The 24,010-nt window shown below is 40.6% G+C and overlaps 1 pseudogene; it reads right to left on the reverse strand.

Annotated features, from left to right (window-relative positions):
- Nucleotides 1-21,370: 21,370 nt before the first annotated feature.
- Nucleotides 21,371-22,028, reverse strand: LOC105869912 (uncharacterized; annotated as a pseudogene).
- Nucleotides 22,029-24,010: the final 1,982 nt, after the last annotated feature.

Raw genomic sequence — 24,010 nt, forward strand, 5'->3', positions numbered from 1 at the left:
ATAATATAAATTGGAACTAAGGAAAAACAACCCCAAAAGGGGAGAAGTAAACAAAACCTGTCCAGATGCTCAGTTCTCTGCCAATGAAATTCTAGTCAGCAATAAAAAAGGAAAGAACAACTGATACAAGCAACAACATGAATGGATTTCAAAAACATTATGCTAATAAAACTTTGGTAGAGGAAGGAAATAATGTGAAAACTTAAAAGCGTGCTGGAGTTGAGTCAGGATGTAGATTTGTGTCCAATTCCGTGGACCAGGACAAATTGCCTCAGTTTTTGCCATGGGAAAAATGGGAATAATAATCTCTGATTGTGAGAATTAAATAAACTTGATGTGATTTTATTTTGTACTTTAAAAATGTACATATAGATTGTGTGTATCTTTCTGTAACTTGCTTCTTTTTATTTAACACTGATTTGAAAGTACTTGGTCAAGACCAGTGTGGAAACAAGGATTATTATTATTAGTCAAAACAAAAAAGACAACAGTTGGAAAGAAGAGAGCAAAGACAAAATATGGTTTAGAGAGAGCACCATGTATTAAGTTTTTTATGTTTTGTTACCAAAAAACCTTATGCTGAGTAAAAGAAGCCTTACCGAAAGAGTTCACACCGTATGACTTCATTTATGTGAAGTTCTAGAGTAGACAAGGCCAATGTATGGTGGATAAAATCAGAACAGTGACTACTTCTGGTGGGGTGGGGTAGAGAGACTAGGACAGGGGAGGAAAACATTTTCTAGGGTAATACTAATGTTCTATATTTTATAGGAGACTAAAGGATATCAAAGTTAATCAAATGCTACTCTCTTACAATATGTGCATTCCACTGCATGGAAATTTTACTTTGAAAGAAAAATAACTATAAATAAATATTGAACACTCATTTGTGAAGAGCACTGGGGGAAGTGTACTGATGACTACAACTTAATTTAAAATTCACTAAAAAATAAAGATGAACAGAGGAATAGGTGTATGAATGATAAGTGACAAGCAAAGCAAAATATTGATGGCAGAATCTAAGTGATGAATGTGTGGTTATGTACTATAAACTTCTTTCAACTTTCCTGTAGGCTTCCAAGTTTTTGTATTAAAAAAAAAGTAGAGGTTTTAACCAAGACTCTTGCCAAGTTGTGACCATTCCATTTCTTCACAGAAATGAGCCTAAGTAAAACATAATTTAATAATGAAAACTCTTTCTTAAAAAAAAATTGTTAAAAGAGACCTAGATACCCTTAGGGTTTTTGTTATTAATCTATGGTGGATTTTTAAAATGTTTATTAAATTTATCTGTCAATCTTTTTAAAAAATTCAAATGAGATAAATCAAAAAATGTAAACATCAGTTGACATATTCAACTCTGAATATTACTACTGCAGTGTTAAGTAAAATCCACATGGTGGCAGAGAAAAGGAATCATACGAGATGTGCATATCTCTAATGCAAATGAATAATGGAAAATATTTTATTCCTTCTGTTAACAGAAAGGATTGGCAGACTTTTAACAAGAATTCATTATACAAGACACAGAACTAAATTTTCAGTCTAAATCTGAACTCCAACCTTTGCTTGAGTGTATTTGCTTATATAAAAAGTGATGATGATAATTTGTCATGCTTATTTACACAATTCTCTTTTTAGGAGGTTTTTTTTTTTTTTTTTTTTTTTGAGACAGAGTCTCACTCTCTTGCCCAGGTTAGAGTACCGTGGCATCAGCCTAGCTCACAGCAACCTCAAACTCCTGGGCTCAACCAATCCTCCTGCCTCAGCCTCCTGAGTAGCTGGGACTACAGGCATGTTCCACCATGCCCTGGTAATTTTTTCTATATATTTTTAGTTGGCCAATTAATTTCTTTCTATTTTTAGTAGAGATGGGGGTCTCGCTCCTGCTCAGACTGGTCTTGAACCCTGACCTTGAGCCATCCACAGCCTTGGCCTCCCAGAGTGCTAGGATTACAGGCGTGAGCCACTGAGCTCGGCCTAGAAGTTATCTTTTGTGTATGAGTGATAGCCGGTGCAGTTAACCCTTGTCACTGCTCACGTGATACCTCATGCACATCCAGCCCCCCCATACTTTCCCAATGACCCCAGCCTCCCCACTCCCACTGGAACCCAGAAGCCATGGAACCTCTGCATTCTTGGTCAAAGGACTTACTCACCACTGTTAACTGATCTTTGAGCGCCCATCCTTTCGCTTTAAGCAAATGCTTTGCCTGCTGGGATGAAAATTTCAAAGTAACGATAGAAGTAAATGATGAAATAAGGAAAACAAAACTATTCCCTACAATGTCATTACGAAGAAGCTAATACACGAGTACCCTAGACATAGTTGAGCTATTCACAGAAATCAACATGTTTCACACCTAAGATCAACCTCATGATTACTAGCATTTATTTCTTGTTTCGTAGGAGGAAGACAAGGAATGAGTGAACAAAAGCCAGTCGGGCTCTGAGGGCCGGGGTGGGGTGGAGGTGAGTACCGAGGTGGCAGCTGCGGCAGGCGGCGTCGCAGGAGGCCGCGGGGCTCAAGCCCAGAGCAGCCCTGGCGTCCAGGTGGGCCTGATCCTGCAGCGCACGGAGGAGCGAAATCGAAACCGGCCTCTGGGTTTCGGAGCCCTGTGGAGCCCTCTGGAGCTAAAATCAGGATGCCCCTGCTTCGTGGGGCACGCGGGGCCTGAGGGTCCCGTGCTCCCGAGGGGCCGTTGGCCGTCACCGTCAGCACGGGCCGAGCGCTGCCAGGCGGCTTTGGGTACAGCCCCTTCCTCGGATCCCACCAGGCAGCACGCCAGCGCAGGACGCAGGCTGGGGCGGTCTCCCGCTTGGGGTGCTGGGAATGTCGGGGGCTTCAGGGACACGTTTGGGATGATGGAGGACGTGGTTGGGAACACGGAGCACGCGGCAGCTGGAGGCAACTGCCGGGCCTTTCCGTCCTCCTCCGTCGAGTCCCGCTCCAGTACGGGTGACGGTGTCTGCCGGGAGACACCGGAGATGCGCTCGGCTCCCGGCCGGGTCCAGGAGACCGGAGGGCTGCTCTGCATCCAGACGGCGGCCTGGAGCAGGTGTCCATCGCAGTCGCACCTGGGACAGGGCTCACATCCTCCGGGCTCCCCCAGGACGGGAGTGAGGCCGCGGTGGCATTTGCCCAGGAGTGGCAGAGGGAGACAGCTCGATGCCCGCAGCCACGCCCTGCTGCGAGCCTTAAGGGCATGGGGGGGGGCGGGGACAAGGGCTGAGAGGCCTCCCCGCCTGGCCGCTCCTGAAGGTGCCACCCTGACCGCGACGGCGCTGGGCCCTCAGCCTCTCTCTGCAGCCTGAGCGGCTGAGAAGCCATCCCGACACATTTCGTCCCCAGCTCCCACCCACAATTTAATATGAAATTAACAGGCAACCTGGTGCCCGTCTCCTCCGGGGGTCTCAGGGAGAACCTTCCACTGCCCCTTCTTCATCCTCCTTGGTCCCCTTACCACGATGAATGAACGTCTCCTGAATCCACTAACTTCGTTTGTCGTTTTGCTGCTCAGTGTTTGAGACTCCTCAGCGTCTCCATGCTACCCCTGCCATGCATCGAAGGGGTTTGGGGGTGAGCTCTGGGTTTAGGGGCCTGCTCCATCCCTCAGCCCCCCAGGATCTTTGCCCACCCCTTCCTCAGAGCCCCCGCGGAGGGGCGGCAGCCCTGTGCAGAGCTGTGCACCGAGCAGACTGGTTCCCGACTCTCTGCTCCGCCCTCCCGCCCACACACACGTCGCACAAATCTGCCCCACACCCTTCTCTGCCTTTAGTTTTTGAATTGTGCAACTTGTAACTAGGTGTTTATGAAATAAAGGAGAATGGAAGAAAGAAAAAATAAAAATAAAATTGGTGGAGCCAGCTGGGCGCTTTGGCTCAAGCCTGCAGGCGTAGCTACTCCTGAGGCTGAAGCAGGAGGATGGCTTGAGGCTAGGAGTTTGAGGCCAGCCTGAGCAGGAGCAAGACGCTGCCTCTACAAAAATTTTAAAAATTAGCTGGACATGGTGGTGTATGCCTGTAGTCCCAGCTACTCCAGAGGCTGAAGCAGGAGGATCGCTTGAGCCCAGGAGTTAGAGGGTGCAGAGAGCTAGGATCATGCCACCCCACTGTGGCCAAAATTTGTGGAGCCAGAATTCCTTTAGGAAATGGACATGTCTTTGGATCGTTGAAAATGTCCAGTAATTATGCTACAGCAATACTTGAGATTTTCAAAGTAAAGGAGTCAGGAACACGGCGTGTAGAGTATTCAGCTAGAGGATGCAAAAGAGTAGCTCACAGCTCAGAAACTAACTGCACTAAGACCAAAGCCCTGCTTTAACATTAAGATCCCATGCCCTGTTTTGCATTTTGTTGAAAAGTAAATTCCTTGGCATTTTTTTCCCTTTCTTTTCTGCCTGACAAATGTCATCCTGTGGGAACAGGACTCGAGAACTGTCTCACAATTTCAGAGCTTGGTCTTAGTCTCTGTTGGACTCGTCTGGCAAGTCGATTCACCCCTTTCCTAACCAGGCAGCAACCAGATATATTGGTGCCATTTAGGAGCACACCCTCCTTTAACTGCTTATTCAGCTGCATTTCCAACATTTTGGACCTGTTACCTCCATTCATATTTCAATATATAATTATGACCTGAAGTTTTAACTCTGCCACTTCTTGATCATAATTCAAGCTAAGCATTTTATATTATAAAAAGAAGAAATGCTGCCCCCGATGAAAAGTACGCTCTCCTAATTGCAACACTAATAGCACAGAAAAACAGCACAGTTTGTCTAAAATTTAAAGTACTCTGGATTCATCAGATTATAACAAATGTACATTTTACTGACTAGCAAGAAAAATCAGAGATTAAAATATGTATGATCCTCCAAAATTTTTAACTCAAAAATAGGAAAATAAAATCTCTTCCTACTTTTCTCAATTTCTTTCTCTTTCTTTCCCCCATATTAAATTGTCCCCATCTCCAGGTCCGTTATGAGCAAAAGAAAAAAAAAAAAATTGTCCCCAAAGTGAAAAAGTACTTTTTTTTAGAAAAGTCAATTTTCAACTAAGTTGTAATTAGTTTTTAGTCAATACAATTGTTTTTAATGTTGTATTCTGTCTTTCCTTCCAGTCAATTGGGTTATTTGAGAAACAAATCAACTACTTGCAGGCAGTCCTGCAAGAATATGGTCAACATATACTATGAGGCAAAACGTTGGCTTAGATAATCCCTGTGAACAAATGTAGAAACTGAGGCACAGTGAGATATCATGATTTGCCCATTTGATACAAAAATTTGGTATCTCCTGAACTGAATGGTTGGTTAGGATAGTTGAGTAGACTCTAGGACTAATAGGACAAGGCCTTGGGGTCCAATCCCCTGGTGAGACAGATAATACAGCACTGTTATGGTCACAGATTCTAGTGAGCAAACACCTGATACATGTAAGTCCTAAGTCAAAAGATGGGTCAGGCAAGAGAAGGATCTGAGTATATCCATCTATCCATTCCCCACTGCCGGAAAAATAGCTAAAAGCACAAGCTCAGCTGAGGCCAAACAGTGGTGAAATTAACAACCAAGGTTACCATGCACATACACACCCACCTTGGAAGTATGCTGAAGTATCCTGATGGCTATGTTGCATGAACCCACACAGCATATTGCATTTGTCCCAAATGACACATCATTTGTTTATCAAAGGCATCCTTCATTTATTTGTGCTTTAAATTCCAAGCCACTAAAGATAGCTCTCTTTAAGGTTAACCTATTCATGTGCTTTGTTGACTTTTTGAAATTATGTGAAAGAAAAAAAGTTAAAATGTCAGCTAAATAAAACTAACACTTGGGTATTTGGTTACTCCAAATCTACGTTGGAAATAAGAGTTTAAACAATAAATTTCTCATACATCCTGCTTAGCAAAGTTATAATCATTTTTTGCTTGCTTTTATTCTCAAATTATTTTTAATCGACACATAATAATTGTACATATTTATGGGGTACAATGTGATATTTTAACACATATATACAATCTGTAAGGATCAAATCAGGGTAATTAGCATATCCATCACCTCAAATATTTATCATTTCTTTATGTTGGGAACATTCAAAATCCACTATTCTAGCTATTTGGAAATACACAATAAATTGTTTTTTGTTTTTTCTTTTTTTGAGACAGAGTCTCGCTTTGTTGCCCAGGCTAGAGTGAGTGCCGTGGCATCAGCCTAGCTCACAGCAACCTCAAACTCCTGGGCTCAAGCAATCCTCCTGCCTCAGCCTCCCAAGTAGCTGGGACTACAGGTATGTGCCACCATGCCCGGCTAATTTTTTTTTTCTATATATATTAGTTGGCCAATTAATTTCTTTCTATTTATAGTAGAGATGGGAGTCTCACTCTTGCTCAGGCTGGTTTCAAACTCCTGACCTCGAGCAATCTACCCACCTCGGCCTTCCAGAGTGTTAGGATTACAGGCCTGAGCCACCGTGCCCGGCCAATACATTGTTTTCATAGTAACTTTTTAGTGCTATAGAGCACTAGAACTTATTCCTTCTATCTACTGTACTTTTGTTTCCAATCAACTTTTGCTATTCTCCCCTCCCCTACCCTTTCCAGCCTCTAGTAACCACTATTCTTCTCTCTACTTCTATGAGACCAACTTGTTTAGCTTCCATAAATGAGTGAGAAAATGCATTATTTATCTTTCTGTGTCTGCTTTATTTCACTTAACATAATGTCCTCAAAATTCATCCATGTTGCCACAAATGACAGAAATTTTTTCATGGCTAAGTAGTATTCCATTGTGTATATATACCATACTTCATTCATCTGTTGATGGACACAGGTTGATTATATATCTAGGCTATTGTTAATAGTGCTGTAATAAATATGGGAATGTAGATATCTCTCTGACATACTGATTTTCTTACCTTTGGATATATCCCCAGCAGCGGAATGCTGGATCATATGGTAGTTCTATTTTCAGTTCTCTGAAGAACCTCCATACTCTTTTCCATAATGGATTTAATAAGTTACACTCCCCTTTCTTCACATCTTTACCAGCATTTGTTATGTTTTGTCCTTGTGATAATAGCCATTCTAAATGAGGTGAGATGATATCTGATTGTGGTTTTGATTTGCATTTCTCTGATGATTAGTGATGTTGAGCATTTTTTTCCTATACCTGTTGACCATTTGTATGTATTCTTTTGAGAGATGTCTCTTCAGCTCATTTGCCCACTTTTTATTGAGTTATTTGGGGTTTTTTGCTGTTCAGTTGAATTCCTATTATATTATAGATATTAACCCCTTGCCAGATAAATAGTTTTCACTTTTTCCTGGTCAGTATGATGTTGGCTGTCGGTTTATTATATAATGGCCTTATTTTGTTGAGATATGTTCCTTCTATACCTTACTTGTTGAGAGTTTTTGTTAAATATTATGCAGTAATGTTTAATTTTAACAAATGATTTTTCTGTGGCTATTGAGATGATCATAGAGTTTTTCCTTCATTCTGTTGATGTGATGTATCATGTTTATTGATTTGCATATATTGAACTATCCTCAAATCCCTGGGATAAATCTTACTTGATTATGGTGAATGAGATTTTCAATGTGCTACTAGATTTGATTTGCAAGTAGTTTTTTGAGAATTTTTGTATTATATTTATCAGGGATATTGGCCTATAGTCTCCTTTTTTGTTGTTGTTGTTTCATTGTCTGGTTTTGGTTTCAGGATAATGTTGGCTTCATAGAATGAGTTTAAAAGAATTTCCTCCTCCTCAGTTTTTTGGAAGAGTTTGAGAAGAATTGGCATTAGTTTTTCTTTAAATGATTGTTTGAATTCTTCAGTGAAGCCATCAGATCCTGGGCTTCTCATTCATGGGAGACTTTTTTTTATTATAGATTCAATCTTATTATTCATAATTATTCTGTTCAGGTTTTCTGTTTCTTCTTGGTTTAATCTTGGTATGTTGTATATGACCAGGAATTAGTCATTTTCACTAGGCTTTCTAATCCATTGGTGTATGTTCATCTGTAATAATCTTTAATGACCCTTTGTATTTCTGTGCTGTTATCTGTAATATCTCCTTTTTTATTTCTGATTTTAATTGTTTGAGTCTTTCCTCTCTTTCTTGGTTAGTCTAGCTAATGGTTTGTCAATTTTGTTTCTTTCCAAAAAACTAATCTTTTATTGTGCTGATCTTTTGTAATTTTTTAGTCTCAATTTTGTTTAGTCACTTCCAGATGTAGAACTCCCCTGAGCATTTCTTGTAAGGCCAGTCTAGTGGAGATGAATTCCCTTGGTTTTTGTTTATCTGGGAATGACTTTATTTCTCTCTCATTTCTGAGGGATAGCTTTGCTGAGCATTGTATTCTTGGCTGAAAATTTTTTTCTTTCAGCACTTTTATTATCTCCTGGCCTGGAAGGTTTCTGCAAATAAATCTGCTGGTTAGTCTAATGAAGATTCCATTGCATGTGACTTGACCCTTTTCTCTTGATGTTTTTAGAATTCTCTCTTTGTCTTTGGCTTTTTACAAGTTGACCATTATGTGCTTTAGGGAGGACCTTTTTGTCTTTGACTTTTGAAAACTTAGCTATAATTTCCTTCAAGGAGGACCTTCTTGAGTTGACTCTGTTTGGGAACTTCAAACTTCCTGTATCTGGATGTAGATATCTCTCCCCAGACTTGGGAAGTTTTCAGCTTTATTTCCTTAAATAGGTTTTATATGCCTTTTCCCTTCTCTTCTCCTAACTCCCATAATATTTTTTTTTTTTTTTTTTTTTTTTTTTGCGCTTAATGGTGTCCCATAAGTCTTGTAGGCTTTCTTCACTCTTTTTTCTTTTTGTTCTCTGACTGGGTAATTTCAAACAACCTATCTTCAAACTCAGAGATTCTTTCTTTTGCTTGATCAAGTCTGCTATTGAAGTTCTCTAGTATATTTTTTATTTATTAATTGAATTATTCATTGGCAGGATTTCTGTTTGTTTCCTTTTTTATTATTTCTATCTCTTTGTTGAACTTCTTGCTCATATCATGAATCGTTTTCCTGCTTTTGATGAATTGTGTACCTGTATTTTTTTTTTATATATACCATTGAGTTTCTTTAAGATCCTCATTTTGAATACCTTTTCTGGCAATTCATTGATATCTTTTTCTTTGGGGTCTGTTATTAGAAAGTTTTTGTGTTCCTTTGGTAGTATCATATTTCCTTGTTTTTGTTGTGCTTCTTGTGCTCCTGCATTGATATCTATGCATCTTTTGGATAGCCTCTTCCAAACTTTCTAGAATGGCTTTCATAGAGAAAGACTTTCACCTGCGATTAGGTTTTAGTGTGCTTGTTGGGAAGGATGTGGCAACCCTTTTTCTGGATAGGTGCAATGGCATAGTCTCTAAGCAGCTTCTACAGCCACGTTCAACATCAACAATAACTGTGGGTGTTTCAGTGGCCTAGGCTGTAGACGTTTGTGGCAGGAGAGACTGCAGCATAGATTACTAATGTCTTCAGTGTCAAGAGATGTTGTGGTTCTCTTATTCATTGTTTTCCCCACAATGGGGAAACTTAACTGAGGAGATTCCTCTTGGTGTCGGGTCTGACGCAGCCTACAAGCAGCTGCGGCAGTACTAGGCTCCAGGTGCAAGTGCATGAAGTGGCTGTGGGTCCAGGGTCCTAGGCTCAGGGGCCCAAAAACCTATTGTGGCACATGGGTCTTGGGGTATAGATTCACACTCTGTGACAGGGTTGGATTTGCACCCACAGAGCCAGTATCTGTAACTCTGAGGCTCCTTCTACCAGCTCAGGCCCAGGAGGCCAAATTGGAACTATGGTTCTATCCATGGGGGACAGGGCACAGCACTGGCCTGAATCTAGGGAAAAAGGGGTACCCTGGAGGCTTGGGCTTGGGGAGCAGGGATTGCTATAGTTCAGAAACCTGAGCCAATAGGGCTCAGTGGCAACTTGAGGCACCATAGTAGTAGTGACTTTAGACCCTGTGATGATGGAGCTCACCAGTATGCCATATTCTGTAAGGCCTGGGGCAGTGGCAGCAAGTACCCCAGAAGTACAGAGCATGGCTGTCCTTTGCACCCTGGGGAAAAGCACAGGGACGACTCCGCTCCCCAGGGAAAAGGGTGTTTCAGCAGCTCAGACTCTAGGGGCTAGTCCAGCTCCAAAGAAGAAGAGTACTAGAGTTGTTTGACCTGTAGGGCACGGCGTCTCAGCTTAGCCACTGCTCTGTTTCCCTGAGATGAGGGATACTATGTCAGCTCAGCCCTGGTATGTGCAGCTGCTCAGCTTAGCCAGGGCACTGATTCCCAGAGGGTGATGTGCCGCTTCAGCTCAGGTCTGGAGGTCATGACTGTTCTGGCTACTCTGGGCACCATTTCTCTGGAATGCAAGGCAGTGTTTCAATTTTCGTACTAGGGTATGTGACTGCTCTGGCCAGCTAAGATACTGTTTCTTGGGATGCAGGGCACTGCTTCAACTTAGGCCCTGGGCAGGCATGACTGCTCTGAGTGGCCAAGGTACTGTTTTCCAAGGAGATAGGGCACAACTTCAGCTCTGGCCCAAGGGGTGAAGCAGCTGCTCACACCTTGGCATAGGGATGACAGGCCACAGGGGAGGGATGGCTCAGTAGCAGCTTAGCCTCTGGAATGAAGGGGAGCTGTGTCTACTCATCCTTGGAGCAAGACACATTCCAGCCATAGTTCCAATTCCAAGGTGACATAGTGTGACAGCTGCATAGGCCACAGGAGGTAGGCACAGTGTGAGCTCCTTCTCTGGGGGTTAGCACAGCTATGTGGACTCCAGGCAGCTCCCTCAGCTGGGCTTAGTGCCAGTGAGGATTGCAGAGGACTCCAGTGGGGAGGTCTGTAGGTGTCAAAGGTGTGGATGGGGGTTGCTGGGATCCTCTTGCTTGCTTCCTTGCTGAAGCGGGTAGTTCCTCCTGGTTCTCAGCTGATCCCAGTTGGCAGATGGGATGGTAGAGGCCTGGTGTTTCCTTCTATTCCCGATGTGACCATCTCACGTTTCTGTGTTTGTCTGGGTGTCTGTCCTCTGATGCACTCTGGTGCTCCCTCTCAGTTGTTTTCCCCAAAATGTAGTTATTTATTAATATTCACCATCTGGCTGTCTTTATGAGGAGGACATGCATTAGGGGCTTGCAGTGGGCCATTTTGCTGGTGTTGCTCCTCTATAACCATAACCATAACTCATCTATAACCATATTTTAAGAATCCAGATTGTTATTGTAAAAGAAATCTACTTCAAGTCCCTCATTCTTCAGATTAAGAAACTGTAGCCAGGGATGAAGAGATTTCCCTGTGCTACCCAGAAAAGTGGCAGGGCATAACAATGACAATGGAAAGAACTTTGGTACCCAGTGTTGGCCATTGCAAATCTGATACACAGTCTGGCAGCTCACAGCCAGATGGAAGAGGAATTCTCTGCGCCAGCATTTGTTCCAGGGCAGTGTAGTGATGGGGAAAGAAGTCAGGTTTGGAATCAGATGGATTTGGAATCTCAATCCTGGCTCCTTTACCATCTTCTAGCTGTGTGATAACAAGAAATCTCTTGGAGTCTCAATTTCTTCATCAATAAATTGGTGATTATCAGACCTATGGTGAAGGTCTGATGGAAGGATTAGAGGGATACAGCAGGTGCCCAATAAATTGTAGCAATCACTATTATCTTCAGGAGGCTTTAGGTAGTAATGAATGAACTTTTCCATGGGAAGATAATACTAGGTACCTAGCCTCAGTAGGGCATGTTCTACAACCAATTGCTCTAGAAGAAACAAGGAGTGGCTGCAGTGATTGTCTGTCAGTCTCCATCCCTACCCCCAGATGCCTCTATCACCTTATACTTCAGTATAAAAGTCATTTATTTGGGGACATCTAGGCCAGTCTAGGGGTTTTATGTGTGATCATGAACTATTGCAGAGCTACATGGCCTGCACAGGGAGTAAGTTAAAAGATTGGAATTATCATTTATAAGGTGTCCTGAGCAAGCAAACCATCCAACTACAGCTATAAGGATCATTGAAAACAGGGAATTCCCATAGTTTACATAGACAGTAAAAACTACATGTAGGTCACTGTCTCACTCTACGCATGGGATTTTAATTTATGGAGGTAACTGACCAATGACACAGAGAGGCCAAGGCCATTGAAACAAGTATTTGTTACTCATAGGTCTGGGAGAAGGGGCACGCCATGCCACATGGGAGGTTTGGTCAGGAGGCAGAAGCAGGTCAGAGCCTAGCAAAGCCTTTCCTAGGGTTTCCAGGAGAAAGTCAAGGCAAGCAGAAGAAACAGCTTAGGGTTGGCCAGGTTGAATCACTTCAGCAGGCTTTGGCCTACAGGGGTGGTCTCTAGTTGCCTAGTATCTGGCCCTGGGCCTATTAAGGCAGAAGAAATATTGGCATGATATGTGAGACGCAGATAAAGGAAGTGGTTGTAATATAGACTTGCCATTGGTTGATTTGCATATGAAAGGTGTATTCCTAGGCAATTTGTTATTATCTTTGGGGATTAGCTGGCCCTGGGAGGGGCTGACCCTGGGAGGGGCGGTCTTTCTCCAGAGGTGTAAGGCCCCCAAAATGCTAAAACATCATAACCTACAGAAAATATAAAAACATAATTAGTACAGTCATGGACTTGTCAATAAGTATTTCCCCTTATTTCATGATATTTTTCTATTTATCCCTCAACTACTAAATCTTCCTCTATGAAATGTAGAAATTTTATTTGCATTGTATATGTAAATAGTAAGCAGCCTTGGTTTCAAATTTTTATACAGATGGAGTTTTGGATGACTTTTCTTTTGCTTCTCATAAATAAAGGCCTTTTAAAAATGCTTAAGTTCCTGTTGAATCAGCAAGTCATAGAAGTTCAAGGACTAGATGTGGTTTTGGAAGTCACTCAGATTAATTCTTTTATTTTATATCTGAGGAATCAGTCATTAAAAATTCTTCTGAGCCTGAATGGCTTAACTACCATTGAAATCAAACATAGACTATAATTAAGCATGTAATTAAAACCACTAATAACCGCACTCAGTCCAAAAGTGGCTAAATTTCAGAGTGTAACTAAACTTTTTTTTTTTTATTTTATTGTCTTCTCTCTTCCAAAGTGGTGGTTCAAAATGGAGATACTAGCAAAAAGCCTTTGTGGATCCTCAAAAGTTAGGAAAAACTATAGGAACCGTTCTCAGGATAAATTTCTCTGTATTTATCACCAACGCAGTTCACAGATCTCAGACAAAACCAAGGCCATCCATTATTAAAGAGCTTTATGCTTAAGATCAAGGCAAAAGCTGTCACCCCAAAAACACCTGTATGAATTCCTACCTGGAGAAGAATGAATCACTCCATTCTTGATTTTCCTGTTTTGTTTTGGTTTCCTCCCCTGCTTAAGAGTAATAATGGAAAGACAACAAGGATGGGCACATTAAATCTGGATGCCCTTTCTCCATTTTTTTTAGTTTGTTCAGCTGCCTGAGAGGCTAACGATAGAATGGTATGTGGAGACCTAAAAAAATAGAACGGTGGAACGTAAGACTTATGCTTACCTAGAATGAAAATCAGAGACTCTAGTTGCAGGGAAATGCCAAGGGTGCTAATAATACCTGGACTTATTATAACACCTGGACTTACTCATCCATCTTTCTGAGGTATAGAGCACTGTGAAGACACATATACTGCCTAAAAACAAACATGGCTAGAAGATTGTTAGAAATAAAAATCATTTTGTTAATTTAGTTTTTGTTTTATCATGGTTCAAAAATTCAACTAGTCCCACCACACTAGTTATGAAAAACAGCAGTTTCCCACCTGCCAAATTCCCTCTTCTGAGAAACAGCTACTTAAAATTCTTTTAGTTAAATCTTTTGGTATTTTTCTATATATCTCTAAATAACAGTCTTAGACTACTATTTCTTGATTTTTTTCCCTCAGTTTTAGGCATTACCTATGGACTTCCCACTATGGCAGATGAAGATTTAGCTCTCAGCTCCTCCCCCCCTCCACTTGGCCCACCACACATACAGACTTCTCATTTCCCTATCCTCCCAATTAAGTTATATTTGTAGTTAGAATTGTGGTGAGATCCATATTTACATCATTGTCACTATGTAAATGCTATTCGCTGCTGAGCTGTATAATGCACTGTGATTAACTTGTCTTTTTTGCACAACTCTTAATCTTCCCAGTAGCTGAGAATTGCTTTGTTGACTCCTTGATTTTTTTAAATGTCCTTATTACAAGTTCAATCCAAGTTATGAATTCTCTCCATAATTCACACTCATGAGGTCGTCCACCAATTTCATTTACTTGAAATTTCTGCTGTGTGAAAACATACTGGCTAGTCGTTAGGCTTCTGCAGGCTGCCCTCTTGGGATCCTCATTCTCTTCTCGTATATTTCCTTCATCCCTCTTTTGAGCTGGATCTCCCATTTCTTAGATCCCACATCATCCACTTTCTTTGTTTACTCCCTTACTTTGGTGGAGCACATTGTCCAACAATCTCAGTGAGGAAGAGTTCACAGGAGGTAAATAGTTTGATACCTTGTATGTCTTTCTCTCCTGTCTCCTAATTTTCAGTATTGTCATCAAGAAGTCCAATATCATTCTAGTTCTTAATTCTTTGATGAAACTAATTGATTTTTTAATAGGCTATCCCCTTTGTTCCCAGTATTTGAAATTTCATTTAGATGTGCCTTGGTATGGGGTTTTCTGATCCATCATGCCAGCCCACATTGGGGCCTTTCAGTTGGTAATTCAGTGTGGTAGAATTTTCGTTATTAACTTTTTAAATAATTATTTCCTCTCCTTTAGTTTCTCTGTTCTCCTTCCTATGAGGATATCCGGCTTTCTGAAATTATCCTTTAATACCATTGTCTTTTCTCTTATATTTTCTATCTCTTTGTATTTTCATACTACAATTGACCCTTGTATAATGGGGAGTGGGGCGGGGTTAGGGCTGCCAACCCCCCTCGAAGTCAAAAATGCATGTATAACCTTTGCCTCCCCCAATACTTAACTACTGGCAGCCTACTGCCCACTGGAAGCCTTACCCATAAATAAATAGTCAGTTAATGCATATTTTGTATGTTATATGTTTTATATACTGTATCTTACAATAAAGTAAGATAGAGAAAAGCAAATGTTATTAAGAAAATCATAAGGAAAAGGAAATATATTTACTATTCATTAAATGGAAGTAGATCATCGTAAAGGTCTTCATCTTTGCTGTCTTCATGTTGAATAAGCTGAGGAGGAGGAGAAAGAGGAAGGGTTGGTCTTCCTGTCTCAGGGGTGTCAGAGGAGGAAGAAAATCCACATGTAAGTGGATCCACACAGCTCAAACTTGTATTGTTCAAGTACAGTTGTACTTTCTAGTAAATTTTCTCAGTTTTATCTCTCAACCTTTCTACTGAGCTTGCATTTTTACTAGCAGATAGATAGAGATAAAATTTTCCAATATCTTTTTTTATTTTTGTTGGTCTCTCATTGTTCCTTTATTTTATTTTATTTTTTTATTTTATTTTTTTTTTTTTTTTGAGACAGAGTCTCGCTTTGTTGCCCAGGCTAGAGTGAGTGCCGTGGCGTCAGCCTAGCTCACAGCAACCTCAAACTCCTGGGCTCGAGTGATCCTTCTGCCTCAGCCTCCCGAGTAGCTGGGACTACAGGCATGCGCCACCATGCCCGGCTAATTTTATATATATATATCAGTTGGCCAATTAATTTCTTTCTGTTTATAGTAGAGACGGGGTCTCGCTCTTGCTCAGGCTGGTTTTGAACTCCAGACCTTGAGCAATCCGCCCGCCTTGGCCTCCCAAGAGCTAGGATTACAGGCGTGAGCCACAGCGCCCGGCCTTGTTCCTTTATTTTAAAATAGCATCCAGGGTGTGCCATGTTATCATTTCTTTAAGGTCAATATCAGAAATCTCTCTAATTGTTTTCTTGACGTTTTCTTCTCCCTGCATAGTCTGCTTTCTCAAGTTGCTTTTTTTCTCTGTTTGCTCATTTGAGGACTCTTATATAAGAGGCTTTCCTCAGATGTCTGGTTATTCCTTGGCTGCCTGTTCACATTTAAGAGCAGGGCACTGGACATCTGATTAGAAGATTTATGCACGTAGCACTTTTCAAATGTGGGATTCATTGCAGGGTGATCTGGCTGTGCAGACATAGTGGAGAACCCCAGATATCAGTATCTTTAAGTATTTGTATTGAGTTGGGTCCTAATCCCCAAGAAAAGTCTTCTAGTCTTCTGACTAGAGGTGTGAGATTGTCTGCTCCCATTCTTAGGGTTCAGACGGGGAAGAAGAGGGAAAGGTCTCTCAACATTCATCTTAAACATTGACTTAGTCCCCCTGTTTTCAGTACAGAATTGCTACCCCCACCTATCCTTGTTGCCACCCCCCTGAGTCTGGAAATCTTCTTCTCTTCTAAGTCAGTTACCACTTGTTGGCTTACATTTCAGCTTCCAAAATTCCGCTACATAGACTTCCCTTCTGTTTTCTTTGTCTTCGTGAGTGTATGCCTTCTTATACATTCCTTTACTGTTATTTTTAGTGTGATTTCAAAAGATGGTAGAGGCAAATGCATGTTTCAAGAGTCTTTAACTAGATGACAGGAGTATTCATTTTCAAACACTGGCCTCACTGACAGTCATCGATATTTGTAATTTCATTCATAATCCACTGTCTCTGATTTCGTCCATTCACATTTATTGACTACCTACTATGTGCCAGGCACTGCACTAGATGCTGGCTAACAAAATATAACTCAGGACCTGAGGGAGCTCATAATCTATGGAGGCATAGCTATATAACAGGCTAGTACAACACAGTGAGATCATTGCTATTTTTAGGGAGGTACAGCATGCTCTGTGATACCTAGGAGGCTTCCTAACCTAGTTTAAAGGGATCACTCAGACATATATTCATTCAACAAATATTTATTGGGTGCCTACCTCATGCCAGGTGCTATGCTAAGTGCTGACTCCACAGGGGTGAAAAGGACAGACACAGAACCTACTCTTATGGTACACACAGGACAGTGGCTCAGCCTCAGGAACCAGACTGCCAGCAGCCGAATCTTAGCTTCTCCACTTACTAGCTGTGTCGTCTTGGGAAACTTACTTAACCATTTTGTACCTTAGTTACCTAAGAGTTGTTGAGAGGATCAAATGAATCAAAACATGTAGAGCACATATAACAGTGCCTGGTTGATAGTAAGTACAATATAAGTGCTGTATGTCATTATTTTAAGAGTCAAATAGAAAGAAGATACTTCTGGAGTGAAAAGAAAAAAAGAAAGAAGAATTTCTGCAAATATATATATATACACACATATACATCATATGTGTGTGTATATACACACATATACATCATGTGTGTGTGTATATATATAAAAGATTACATGAAACAATAAAAAGCAGTATATGATAAATCTAAGGATGAAAAGTGCAGGAAGTCTTCAATCAGATAGGGGCTCAAGGAAGGAAGGGCCTCAGGAAGGAAGACTTCTCTGAGAATGTTATTGACAATGGAAGGGGAAGAGTGACCAGAAAGTAGGCGTGGTAGAGGCAGTGGGAATAGCACAGCCAAGGGCCTCAAGGTAAGGAAGAGCTTGGTTGGCTTGAGGAACTAAAAGGCCGTTGGCTGGAGCACAGCAAGAAAGAAGAGTATCAGGACCATAGACAAGGCTTTGTGTGCTATAATGAAAATATTGAGTTTCATTCTGTGTGCTACGGACAGCCAGTGAAAGGCTTCAGGCACAGAAGTGTCGTGAGCAGTCCTGCATTTGTAGAAGATCATTCTGGTTTAGTGGTGACTCTATCAAAGGGGAGCTGGAGAATTTCTCCATTGCCTGGTAGGTTATTGTCCCAGATAAACCAAATGAAAGATGGAGGTCGGGGCTACAACAGTGATGGTGGAGATGTTGAAAGTGAACAGGACCAATATATATTCTGGAATAGAATCAACATGGCTTGGTAGAGACTGGAAATGGGGCCTGAGGAGCGAAGAGGTGCCAACGCTGACAACTAGCCTATTGCAGTGGTGATGTCAGTGGGCGGTAGTGCATTTACTGAGGTAGGATAGACTAGATGAGAAGTAGATGGGCATGACAATGAAGAAAATATTGGACATTCCATTTTTCATTACCCTAAATCACATTTTTTATGTGAGCATTATTGATATATAATTCACAAAAACATACAATTCACTCATTTTAAATATATAACTCAATGTTTTTTAGTATATTCACAGAGTTGTACAATCACCATCACAATCACTTTTTTTTTGAGACAGAGTCTCACTCTGTTGCCCCGGCTAGAGTGCCGTGGCATCAGCCTAGCTCACAGCAACCTCAAAGTCCTGGGCTTAAGCAATCCTTCTGCCTCAGCCTCCCGAGTAGCTGGGACTACAAGCATGCATCACCATGCCCAGCTAATTTTTTTCTATATGTATTTAGTTGTCCAATTAATTTCTTTCTATTTTTAGTAGAGATGGGGTCTCGCTCTTGCTCAGGCTGATCTTGAACTCCTGAGCTCAAACGATCCTCCTGCCTCAGCCTCCCAGAGTGCTAGGATTACAGACGTGAGCCACTGTGCCCAGCCCACAATCACTTTTAAAATATTTTCATCATCTCCAAAAGAAAGTCCATAACCATTACCAGTACCTTCCCATTTTCTCCCAACTCTGTCAGCCCTATGCAACTACTAATCTATTTTATATCTCTATAGATTTGCCTATTCTGGATGTTTCATATAAATCAGAAGATATATGATCTTTTGTGATTGACTTCTTTCACTCAGCATAATGTTTTCAAGGTTCATCCATGTTGTAGCATGTATCCAAACTTCATTTCTTTTTATGGCCAAATAATATTACATTTTATGGATATATCACTATTTATCAGTTCATCAGTCAATGAACATTTGGGTTGTCTCTACTCTTTGGCTATTATGAATAATGCTGCTTTGAACATTTATGTACACATTTTGTGTGGATGTATGTTCTTATTCTCTTGGGTAAATACCTAAGATTGAAATCACTAGGTCATATGATAACTCTATGTTTAGCCTTTTAAGGAATTTCCAGACTATTTCCTAAAGAAGCTACACCATTTTACATTTCCACCAGAAAAAAATATGAGGTTTTCAATTTCTCCACATCCTGTCCAACACTTGTTATCATATGTCTTTTTTATTATACCCATCCTTGTGTGAAGTGCTAGCTCATATTTTTATTTGCCTTCTCCTGATGGCTAATAATGGTGAGCATCTTTTCATGTGCTTTCTTCTTTGAAGAAATGTCTCATGACATCTGTCACCCATTTTTTAATTGGGATATTTGTCTTTTTACTGTGAAGTTGTAAGAGTTCTTTATATATTCTAGATACAAGTCATTTGTCAGATAAATAATTTGCAATTTTTTTAGCATGCAAAATATTTTTTATTTTTATGAATAATTGTCATCAATACAGCAGGGACTGATATAATTACAAAAGATACAAAAAATCAGAAGAATGTTAGCATTCAATAGACATTAAAACCTGAGCTGAAAGGTGATCAGAATGTCTGACACCTTGTACAGTTCTGATGGAAGTTAAGAAACATGTTTGTGCTGAGTGCGGTGGCTCAGGCCTGTAATCCTAGCACTTTGGGAGGCTGAGGTGGGTAGATTGCTCAAGATCAGGAGTTCAAAACCAGCAAGAGCAAAAATAATCATTTTTTTTTCTAAAAAAAATAGAAAGAAATTAATTGGCCAACTAAAAATATATAGAAAAAATTAGCCGGGCATGGTGGCACATGCCTGTAGTCCCAGCTACTCGGGAGGCTGAGGCAGGAGGATTGCTTGAGCCCAGGAGTTTGAGGTTGCTGTGAGTTAGGCTAACTCCATGGCAATCTAGCCTGGGCAACAAAGTGAGACTGTCTCAAAAAATAAAAATAAAAAATAAATTAAAAAAATAAAAATAAATAAAATAAGAAGCATGTTTGCTAGACTTCTTAAACAATTCATGAAATGAAGAAAAAGTTAAATTTCAAAGGAGCGACAATGCACTGACATTTACATTAAATGACTGTTGTTGCTAACAAACATTTAAGATAAGCAGGATTAGCTAAATCTCACAGTCTTGAAGGCAGGGAGATGTGTAAACTGTAGAATTTTAATTAGCAAGAAGCAAGCTGAGATTTTTTTTGTAAAATATGGTTTGTTTATTCATGTGGATCTAAAAGGCAGTTTGTCAGAGCACAAGAGAATGCCAAGAGGTCAAGGGCATGGGGCCGGATCAACATAAATTCATCCCAACTCCTGGAAAACAAGTGACACAGCAGTAAAAGAATAGTATTAGTAGGAATAGGAGACTTGAGGTCTAACTCAGTTCTCACTTTGGGTTCTGTAGTATTTCTTACTACGAAGTTGGTAAAAACAAAACAAAACTTATTCTTTTAATTAATAACTATCCATAAGCAGAAGGGAAGAAACAAGGACGCTAAGATATCTAGAGCAATGGGCCTTGATGATTAAAAATCTGTGAACTTGAATACATTTTAATATGTTCAATCTTGAGTCATACTTATAAACCAATGGTTAATATACTACAAAACTTTATAAACATAAAACGTCATCTTTGTGGAACTTCAAAACTAACGAAATTAATTTCCTCTTGCTTTTATTTAATTATTTTTTCCACAAAACGTCCTAAAACTGCGTAATCATCAGCATGCCTGCACTTTCACAGATGTGTCATTAAAACATGATGGTTTAAGTCAAAATGATGCAATTCCAAATGAGGTCAAGGATCTTAGACTCTCTCAAAATGTATTTTCAGTTCTTTGTGCTCCATGTCACATAAAAAAAAATGAGGACAGCTGAACTCATATAGTTTCTTTTAGCCCAATAATGTCATTAAATCCCCAATGTCTCCATGCTAGGAAAGGATCCAATATGTAAGCCCTCTACTGTAAAGCATCTAAATGAGATTGCTTTTATTTTTCACTGCTTTTTTTTTTTTTTTTTTGAGACAGAGTCTCGCTTTCTTGCCCAGGTTAGAGTGCCGTGGCGTCAGCCTGGCTCACAGCAACCTCAAACTCCTGGGCTCAAGCAATCCTCCTGCCTCAGCCTCCCAAGTAGCTGGGACTACAGGCATGTGCCACCATGCCCGGCTAAATTTTTCTATATATTAGTTGGCCAATTAATTTCTTTCTATTTATAGTAGAGACGGGGTCTCGCTCTTGCTCAGGCTGGTTTTGAACTCCTGACCTCGAGTTATCCGCCCACCTTGGCCTCCCAGAGTGCTAGGATTATAGGCGTGAGCCACCTCGCTCAGCCTTCACTCCTTTTTTTTAAAGAGGGCTAACGCAGTGCCCCTTACTTATCGGAGATGAGCCACCAATGTCCTTCCTGTACCAGCTTTCCAGGAGGGTAAGTGAGTTTTTGCCCTGATATTCCTACCCCGAGTTTTACGAGACTTCTCTTCTTTGTGCACCTTCACGTGCTGCCTCAGAGGAGAGGCATGAAGCATTTGCCGTGTTCATGTTCACGCACTGGTGTCTCCCTGCGTGGGTTCTCTGAAGTTGAATAAGGCGGGAATGTCGGCCACATTCATCACACTGACGGGGCTTCTCTCCAGTGTGAATCCTCTGGTGCTGAATGAGACTGCAGCTCTGTTCCAATCTTTCTCCACACTCATCCCATTTATGGGGCTTTTCCCCACTGTGGGTCCGTTGAGGCTGAATGAGATAAGAACTCTGAAAGACACTTTTCCCACAATCAGCACACTGATGGGGTTTCTTTGCAGCATGGATCTTCCGGTGTTGCAAAAGAGTTGAACTCTGACCGGAGCTGTTTTCCCACTCAGTACATTTGCAGGGCTTGTCACCCAAGCTGCTCCTCAGTCTGCTCAAGCTCCAGTCCAATTGAACAGTCATTTCCAGTTTCTGCCATTGCCAGCCTGTTTTGTGCTAGTTCTCATGGGCTTTTCCTTGGCTCAAGCTCCGAGAAATACCCCCTTTAGGTTTTCCTAACTTCATGGTCAAGAAATGTACTTGTAAGTGAGGCTACTGTCTGCTTCTAAACCAATGCTTCATTTCCCAGAGCTACACAGTTTGGAATGTTTGCCCCACAGGGCCAGCCTCTGCCCTCCCGTGCTGGTGGCTCCCGCACACCTGCAAACATTTTCTCCTATTCTGCAGGTGGCCGTTTCGTGTTTTTTGATGGCATCTTTTGAAGCACAAAGGTTCTTAATTTTGATGACGTTCAATTTATGTTTTTTCTTTTGTCACTAATGTTTTTGGTGTTGTATCCAAGAAGGCTTTGCTTAACCCACAGTCAAGCAAATTTACTCGGTTATTTTCTCCTGCAACTTTCATAGTTTTAATGACCTACATTTAGGTCTTTGATCCATTTTGAGTTAATTTTTGCAAATGGTATGAGGCTGATATTCAACTTTACTCTTTTACATATGGATATCAAGTTGTCCCAGCACCATTTGTTGAAAAGATTAGTCCTTACCCCATTGAAATTTTGTTGGCACTTGTGTTGTAAATCAATTGACTATAGATGTGAAGGTTTATTTCTAGACTCACAATTCTATCCCATTGATTTATATGTCTATTCTTATGCTAGTACGACACTGTCTTTTTCTTTTTTCTTTCTTTTTTTTTTTTTTAGAGACAGAGTCTCACTCTGTAGCCCAGGCTGGAGAGCAATAGGATGTTACAATCATAGCTCACTGTAGCCTTGAACTCCTGGGCTCAAGTGATCCTCCTGCCTCAGCCTCCCAAGTAGCTAGGACTACAGGTATGTGCCACAATGCTCACCTAACTTTTCTTAATTTTTTTAGAGACAGGGTCTCACTGTGTTGCCCAGGCTAGTCTCAAACTCCTGGCTTCAAGCTATCCTCCCACCTTGGCCTCCCAAAGTGCTAGAATTGCAGTCATGAGCCACCACATCCAGCCTAAATATTTTTATCAGTAAAATAGAAACTAACTCAAATACCTTTTAGCTCATGTGATTTTAGAAATCTTTGATAAATAAAACTAATTTTAAAATTGTTAGTAAAGTAAAATAGGAATGTCTTCAGAATTGTCATAATTAAATATAATTGAGACAATTTTGTCTGGGTCTGCTGGTCATACAGATTTAGGCTGGCTTTGCTATATATTTTAAGGTCACAAACTATTGCTTCTGTGATATTTTTTATTTTTTTTTATTTGTCTGTGAGCTGCATCTGATGCATAATTGTAATTGCTTACTCCAAAGTTTTTCACTAAAAAATAAATGTTACCAGGAGTTAACATTATAATTAATATATGTAATTAAAACTACTAGATATAGAATAAATAACTTTGTATGCAGAAAATTGTATAAAAAGTGTATAAAGAAAGTAAGATGTGTTTTGGGTGAAGAAGTTTATTTTTAAAAGAGGATGTGTTTTTTTCTAAAGGAGAAATAATTTTGTCTAGTTTAGAGGTTGTTTAAAGGTTGCTTCAAAATGAAAGGAAAGAAAATGATATAGATAAAACTAAATGGATAAAAGGACAAAGGGTACAAGGGTGGGAGATGAGGAGATTTGATTCCTGGGTGGCCACGTGGTCACCATGGCATGGTGCTGCCGCTGTGCTGCACTCAGTTACTTACGGTCAACGTTACCAGTGGAATTTACAGATGGATCCAATTCCCAGGGTGTTGGTTCACTGGATGCATAAGGAAATGCAAACCGATGTTGATGGAAAAATCCAAACCCTAAAATAATTTAAAGAGATTTATTTTGAGCCAAATGTGAGTGACTGCAGCCTGGGGGACAAGTTCTCAAGAGGTCTTGAGAGAATGCACTCAAGGTGGCTGGATTACAGTTTGGTTTTATACATTCATGGGGACAGGATTTACAAGAAAAATCATAAATCAATACATGGGAGGTATACATTAGTTCAGGCTGAAAAGATGGGACATCTCAAGTGGGAGCTTACAAGTTTAGGGATCCTTTAGTTGACAGTTGGTTGAAAGAGTTGTC

The sequence above is a fragment of the Microcebus murinus genome, chromosome 7 (assembly GCF_040939455.1).
Source record: "Microcebus murinus isolate Inina chromosome 7, M.murinus_Inina_mat1.0, whole genome shotgun sequence".
Classification (NCBI taxonomy): Eukaryota; Metazoa; Chordata; class Mammalia; order Primates; family Cheirogaleidae; genus Microcebus; species Microcebus murinus.